Consider the following 8,222-nt stretch of genomic DNA (forward strand, 5'->3'; position numbering starts at 1 on the left):
AGAGTTTATGGCTCTTTTCCTGAGTATGAATATTAAATAGACTGGTTGTGGGAACCCTGCTTCTAATTTCCTACGTCTTTATTTGGAATTCGACTCCCCCTTGGAAAGGTGTCTGCTTAAATATAGGGGGAAAGGGAATTTAATGAATTACAAAAAGGGTTACTTTACACGGAAAATGTGTATTCCTGGCTATTTCCATTTAAAGAACATGATATTAGTGTGGAAATTGCCCCTTATGAACAGGTCATTAATGTCAACTCTACTAAAACTGACATCACCTGCTACTATTTTAATTGTGTGTTTTACTAATGCTAACCATTTTCCTGACAATAGAGCCCCCATAAGCTTAATGAATCTGTGCAGAACACATAAACCAAGGTCAGTATGTAAGAAATGCCTCAAACGTGAAGGAACTCTCCCCGCAAAGCTGCAAGAAAAGTTTATTATTCTTCTGCATTCGTAAGAATAAGAGCAAAAATAGAAATGCTCCGCAATATATTTTCCAGCCYGTAATATATAAAAGGCTTTGATGCTTTGGGGAAATCTTTTCGATTAGCTACTATTTTATGTGAAGAATAAGACTTATTTAACTGGCTTGCATTTCCAAGATTTATTCTGTATTTCCTAATGCAAGTGGCATATTTAAAGAAGAAAAAAAAAAAAAAAAAAAAAAAAACCCTGACTGCTTCCTTAGCATCACATGTAACAGCAACATTTTTTTCCCATGGTTCGGGGAGGGGAAAAGAGAGAAAATGAAATCCAGATTTGTAATTCCTAGCAGGAGAAATCCGATCCTTTTCCATGTTTAAGTAATATTTCCTGTAACGCATACGAGGCCATCTGCAGAGCTGTTTCCAGACACATTTGGAAGTGGCAAGGGCAACTGAAAGAGACGGCGACGGAGGCTGGCATTTCACCTCTGGGAGATGGAGCAGTAAAGGCTCCTGAAAGCTGCTTCTACAATTTTCCCAAGTATTCAACCACCGCATAGTTCATAATTTGTTTAATTTACCTGCCTTTTATAGGTACGGGGAGGGGGAAATCCTCTCGCCGAGAGACAGCGTGAAAACCGAGACAGCTGTAAAAAGCTAATGTACAGCTATCAAGAATGCTGCACGATTTTAGTTGATTGAAATTGTATTTTATTCTTTGCAGGCCCCGCACAAAGATTGCAGGGAAATGCTCGCCTGCAACAACTGTGCGGGTTGAAACGTATTTGGGCAGACAACAGAAACGCCGACCCTTTCTCGCTATTTAGGTCCATTACGGAATTTTGTTTTATTGTTGATCTCCAGGGTCACCTTATGAATTCGTGTTAGTAAAACGTTACGGCCTCGCTATAATATTCACTTTGTGGAAGGGCCTGCATTTACCAAATCTCATCCGAGATCGAATACAAATGAGAAACTTGCATCTCTCTTCGAGGAATATATTTTGCACTGTTCTCACCCCCTTTTTAGATTACAGGCAGATTCTAAAATTGAATTCTTTTTCTTGTGCCAGGATTCGGTAAAATGACTGAACGCTCCAGCTTACCTTTTGAGATACGTCTMAAATCTAAAATCTGTATTGTTCTAATAGTTGACTGCAGGGCTAGATTCTGCCCTCGGATCTGTGTATATGGGAACCCCATTAATTTCTGTGCTTTATAGCGCTGGACYCACCTGAATGAGATACATTATAGTGCTGTCTTCTGTCACTCCCYTGCAAAAACCCGTATTTGCTGTAACTTTTGGTTTGGAGACTAGTGTAGCSCTTTGGGCTTTTTATTTTTTATTTTATTTTCTCATTCTGTTAGTAACAAACGGTCTTTTGCACCTATTTGGCTCGTGTCTCTCCAGGTGGTATTGAGGTCATTWAGCAGTAACGACCATGAAACTGTCATCTGTCCATGGTTGCCCTCGTGGTGGTGGGGTCTCGGGTCCAGGCCTCACGGGCTCCACCTGTGCTCAGGTCTCCTCRAAGGCCTCCATGGAGCACAGCTTCTACCAATCATTATGGCTAATTTTTTTTTTCTAGGAAGGGGGAATTCATCACAGCTCTTCCTCAGCTGCTCCAGCCTTCGTTTTCCAATCAGCTAGGTGCAACTCCTGCCCAGCAGTCCTGGCTCCGGGTTCCCTCTGCTGCGTGGAAGAGCCCTCCCCTATCAGGTCAGTTTTGTACACACAAGTACTTCTGGACTCCTTCTATTTAAACTCCAGAGGCAGAAAAATCTTTTCTGTTTCAATCCTGTGGTTGACCCCGTGCCTCTTGGCCCTGSTGTCCCAGACGCAGGGTCGCAGGGCCGTACGAGGACGGCTCTGGCCAGCCCGAGGCTCCATCTCGGCCAGAGCCTGCAGGTCCTGCAGGCTGATTCAACGCTCGAATAGCGACCAAGCGTTATGTTTTTYGACTTGGTGGGAAATGCTGCTGTGAGTACGCGTTGGCTTCAATCTCCATCCTGCTGGTGTGTCACGAAACCTCGCCTGCGTGTGAGTTTTCATTTGCCTCTACCCCTTCCTGTTACTCGCTTTATTTTTCTCTTGTTGAAGCAGAAGTTATGACATTGAATTTCAAAGTTAGCGCAGATGGAGTGGTAGGATACATATGAAACCCTTTTCAAGATTATGTTTTCTTCACAGTGTCTTGCACATCCCATCAGCTTTTTTTGGCAGGAGGTACCACGGAATCGCGGCTGCGAGCTCTGATCCCGCACAAAGACGGAGAGAACCTTCAAAACTGTCACTTCCATTTCCTTGAAAAGCAAAACACTTCCTACAAGGAAAACACACTTTACGGCTGAATTATAAATGAGGGCTGGTATTTTTGCGAGGTACAAATCGGAGGCATTCTCCATATTGTTAGAATACCAATTTTATTTCGCCGGCGTGTAGTACCCGCTGCAGCGCGGGGTCCCCGGAGATGCGTGCATCCTCAGGAGATTACTTCAGCATTGCATTACTGCTATCACATATCCATTATATATACTCTTTCAGACAAGTGGAAATGTTTTCACGAAAACAATCTGGAATCTTGGCTTAAAACCCAAGTTTGCTGTCAAGGCAAACAGAGTAGCCTCAAAGAGGACTTATTTTTATTTTGTTCAGACAAGTATGTTGTTCCTSGATTATAATAAGGGAAAATACAGCAGCTATCGGTCCTCAGTTTATCTGACGAGCTTCCTCTGACAAACCTAGAGGAATAAGGCCTGGCCGGAGAAACCCCTACGCGTGAGCGCGATCAAGGGCCGCGGACGGGGGTCGTAGGAGGAGGTGATACGTTTCGTAGCCTGGTCCTTATCTGGCAAGTTTTAGGAGCCTTTGCTGCTCCCAGGTTTTGTGGGCACCGGTCAGGGCTCCGAGCCCGTCCCGTTGGACGGGGCCAACGAGCAGCGTCCGACCGGGCGCCGAGGAAACGCGTGGGGTGGAGAGCGAGGGGCTCGCTGCTCGTCTCCGTCGAGCTCCTCCCGCGGGCAGCGGGCGCCGAAGGCGTCGCRTCCCCTCCCGCGGGGAGCCTGGCGGAGCCTCTCCTTAATATGGCGTAACTTAAATGTTTTCTAAGCAGAATTACGTTTGTGATGCTGCTTTCCCCACGTAATGCTGCCTGTAACGCAGATGCATTGACTAGAAGTCACGGTTTGCTTCTCCGACGTTTCGCGAGTCTCCYGGTTCAAAATAACAAGATCTGGCTTAACTTACCCCGAAATTTTGCAAATAATTTAAGCAAACGAATGGTTTGGCCACAGCTTCTCTGTATTTGTTTTATGAATTGCTTCTCATCCCTACTTCAGAAAATTTCCCAAATGAGACTGAGCAAAATTTTCTTTTCTCTCCCTTTTTTCCTAAAGGTTGCATAAATATTTCAAACGTAACTCCCTTTAATTAGATTATAACATTGTAAAGTGGCAAAGAGTTTTTCTCTTTCCCCAAATTAGACATGAGAACCACAAACAAATTAATTTGTGTCTCAGGGTTTCGACTGGGCCTCTTGGCCTGCTCGAGCACTAACGCAGGCACTCGTGACCCTCTGGATTTCAAACGCCTGAGGGTAAAAAGCAATTATAAAAACATGACTCTCCCAGATCAGCTTTCGAATCTGCCTTGTCTCTGTTTTATTGATGGAAGATTGAAGGAAGATTCAAATCAGCTATCCTTCAATTCTTTACCAGCAGCAAAATACAGAAATCATTAGCTTTTTCTGTGGAAATGACTTTGTCCTGCTTTATTATTCAAAACTGGCTGGGCGTATGACTTTAAAAGGCCRTGTTGAATATTTATATCTGATATTGGTGCCTGTAAATAGTATGTTGCTTTGCTYCTTCTTYGCTTTTTCTTTTTTTTTTTAGAATAATTTTTCATAGCAATTAGAGCAGCAACTAATTAATATGGGTATTTCTTTAGTAGCTGGAGAACGCACACTGACTTAAATTAAGATGATCTTTCTCTSATAGGTCTGTTGTTAGGAAGCCATACTCCACAACCATGTCAAAAAAAAAAATCTGGAAAATAGTTAAATATCTGTATGATCTTACTTCCTTGTATGTATTCCTTCCTTATCAGTAAAGGATCATTAAGTGTCAGATCAGAACAAAATATCCTCTTTAAATCGCGGCATAATTGCAAGCCCTCGCAGTGGCAGGTCCAATCAGTATCAAAAAATGAGTAGAGTAAATAGAGTTTGGTGTAGGAGTAGGGAGAATAAAGACCAGCATGGTGGAATACTCCAGGAACAATCAAGCTTGGAGAAAACTGGGGCTGAGACGCTGCATTACTTTTATTTTTTATTTTTTTTTATGAGTTTGAATGGATCAGGATGCCAGCACTGATGAGATGGACTGGGAAAAGATGAAAAGAGGCTCCAAGGCAGGATGAGATCCGTGGAGCGGGGTACCAGAAACATGGCTATGTGGTTATTTGTACCATAAGGGCACTTTAAAGCATCAGAGGGGCTTTGCACAGCCGCAGCGGGGCGAGCGCATCTGAGGGTGGCGGGGCAGGTGGACATCTGGGTGCGATGGCAAGAGCAGCCTCTTCATCCGCCTCTCGGGCTGGAGCAATCCCTGCGTGCACCTTGGTTTCGGTCCACGAGCAGGCACGAGCCACGCAGTGACAGGGTCAGATAAAATATCCAGCGCTCCGTGGTTAAAGGTGGAGCTTAACAGTTTGTACGTGAGTAAGAAAACCCATCGGCCAGTTTGTTGTCCTTCTATACCGCGCTCTCGTGGTATCGTGTATAAAAAGCCTGTGTAGCTCAGCTTGGGCTTGCTTAAGAGATGCAAGCAGACATTCAATTTTAAGAAGCTGGTGCTTTATTTTTGGAATCCTAGAATGTGTACAGAATTTAAAAAGCCTAAAGCTATAATGTTTTACTGCTCCTTTGATAAAATTTATATTTAATCATATCTTAAAAACTGTTCTCATTCTGCCACTTGATGTTACCAACCAAGCGGAACCCATCAACGCAACGCTATCTATCAACCGTTCTTTTATTCCGGTCTCCTACAACTCCTTTTTAATGGTACGTACATTAACGAATTACAACGGGGTTTGTATCAAGTACAGAGGAAAATCGTGGTGGGACTGTTCCCCACAAGTTTCGGGTCACCCACTTACCACCAGAATGCTGAACCTGCCCCGTTTCTGTTGCAGGACCTCTGACTTGCAAACAAACGGCCGGGTTATCTCTTTGGGGCTGAGTCTTTAACGGGCCGCGGCGTGCGGCCGTTCTGTCTGCAGATCGGGTGCCTCCCTTGAGAAGCTTCTCCGCAGGACGTGGGAGCGCTGCGCGCGTGGTGGTTGACGGCCCGGGCCGCGGAGGAGGAGCGGCTTCCCGGGAGCTTGCCTGAAYTTTCCATGATGCCCGTTTGCTGCCGGCAGGTATAACATTACGCAGGGATTTGTGCAGGGAGATCCTTGTCTCCTCCTCAGATTTGCCTCTTTAAAGCAGTAGTTAGACTAATTAAAGTCTCCCTGCAGCTCCACCTGTTAACTCTGTGGCCATAACGCTGTTGGATGGGTGCATCTGCGGGGAGACTGGCCTCCGGCGATGCTCTCTCCGTGTTACTTGTGGCATGAAGGAGTTAAGTGCGTTTCTCTCCATGCTTTTTTTTCTTTCTTTCTTTGGGGGAACTGAAACATGTCCAGCAAAGTTGGTGGTCTCCATAAGAAATTTAAACTCTCTGCTGACCAAGTGAAAACACACATGTGCGTGTATCGGGCGCGTACATAATCTTGGCTGGAAATCAGCGGCAGTGACAATTTCACTCAGTAAAATCTTAATTTTGATCCCCACTCTTCCAAATCTTGTCTGTCTCAGGCAGGAATTTCCCTGAGAAGACCTTTTAGCCTTTTAGTTTGACCGGCTTCTCARGTTGTGAATAATCCTCCCTTCCCACCCGCGGACCCTCCTTTTCCGTTCCCGTCTGAACGAGAGTTAACGCTGAAGGCTTTTTGTTTCCTTCCCTCTTGCTCAGAAGGACCCGGAATGGGCCACGGCCGCTGGAAGGACACCAGACTAAACGGACCGCTKGCAATGCACGTGCCGATGCCACTTCGTTAAATACACGGGGTTTGTTCTCACCCTTGATGCACGCACAAGGAAAGGCCCRGCCTTTTCGGTTTTGCCCCTTTTCCTGAAGGTCCGGGGAGCATCTCCCCACGCTGTCTGCTCTTCTCCCCTGCGTTTTACAGGTGTGGAAAACTCGGCTCAAAGTCCTCTGAAGAGGAGCGTTCAAGTCAGCACTTGACTGCGCTGAACTTCACGGGATTTTCTCCCCAGAGTGATATCGATGGCTTTTAAGCGAAYGGAGTAATTGAGGGACCTTCCTCTAAGGTATCGACTGGGTGCCCGTGGAAGAGGTGAACGAAAAACGTCTTCGTCCCTGAGAACGGCGAGAATTAATCTTGTGGCTTCGGTTGCAAYGCTTTCAAGGTTATTTAGGATGAACCTCTGCTCGCTAAGCCCGTGGGGCGCGGGCATGGGTGAGAGGCAGTATTTCGGTGCTAGGGACTATTTTTTTTTTTTTTTTCCCCCTCCATGCTTCTCATCCACCTTTCTGCAGAATGAGCAGAGAGACGCCGGAGTTGTAGACCTATTCGTTTGAACAGGTCTGAATTTGTGCTGGAGACAAAAGGTCAAGGAAAACATAAAAATAGGTCTATATTTATAGAAAAAGGTTAGAAGGAAGGAAGACACAGGCACAGTGATTCTGGTTTTCTTCCAGTAATGTCTTTTTGCAYCATTTGAGTAAGAGAAGGGGACTTTAAGTAACTGCTTTTCTGTGAATATAAAAACTAGTTTGATATAAATTTGGWAATACTCGTGAAGGTTAAAGAATTTGATCTGCAGAACAGAATCTCACCGTAAGCATGAAAACTGGAAACTGTTTGTGGCTTTTTGAATATTGTTCTGAAATTATTTTCCTGTTCTGTTTTGATTGGGGCCTTTTTGGCCCTGATGTGCCACTTGAGATCAGCATATTTTCAGATATTTAAGCAATTATTATGTCAACGTGGAGGCTTGGAATGGGCTATTGCTTGGCTTTGGAGTGGCCAAATTACTCGTGACTGGTAGAATAAACTAAACAAAATACAAGCCTGAAGGCATTCAGAGAACAACTTTTTGCATCCAGTCTTCAGAGTCCTCTGTTTTTTTAGAAGTTATGGCCATCTCCATCTTACCRTTATAATTTTATTTTCCCTCAATGCCTGCCTTTCTATGGCATAAAAATAGTTTGTGCTATAGAAAATTATTCTAGGTTTTATCTATTAACAATTTTTGCATATACATCTTCAAGTCAAAAAAAAAAAGTGGTAGAATCTCCTCAAACTTGCAGGTCACTGCATTAAAATAAATATAGATTTTTACATTTTTATCAATTTCTGGTTCTGTGAAGCCTGTCTGCTTTTTCACTTTTACAAATTAACTAAGCTTCCTATTTCATATCTGAGAGGGCTCGGGAGATTAGCAGACTGGAGTCMTGCCTTTGAAGATGTTCTCTCTTTTATGTGCACGCACGCAGGTCTACTCACCTGCACACTCCAGTGGTCAATCTTCAAGGTCGTTAATGTTTGGAAATGGCCAGTCAAAGCCAAGCTAAACATTTGTCTTCTCTGTCCCTTTCTGCTCTGCTTTTGGACGGTTCCCCATGTCAAGCAGGTTTTAATCAATTAGCCATTCCGCACTTGCACAGACTCTTTCAGGCCACGCAACAGCTTCTTGCACAAGTTCTGACTCTTTTTTTT

Source organism: Rhea americana, unplaced genomic scaffold, assembly GCF_003343005.1.
Source record: "Rhea americana isolate MKP2758 unplaced genomic scaffold, rheAme1 scaffold_154, whole genome shotgun sequence".
Classification (NCBI taxonomy): Eukaryota; Metazoa; Chordata; class Aves; order Rheiformes; family Rheidae; genus Rhea; species Rhea americana.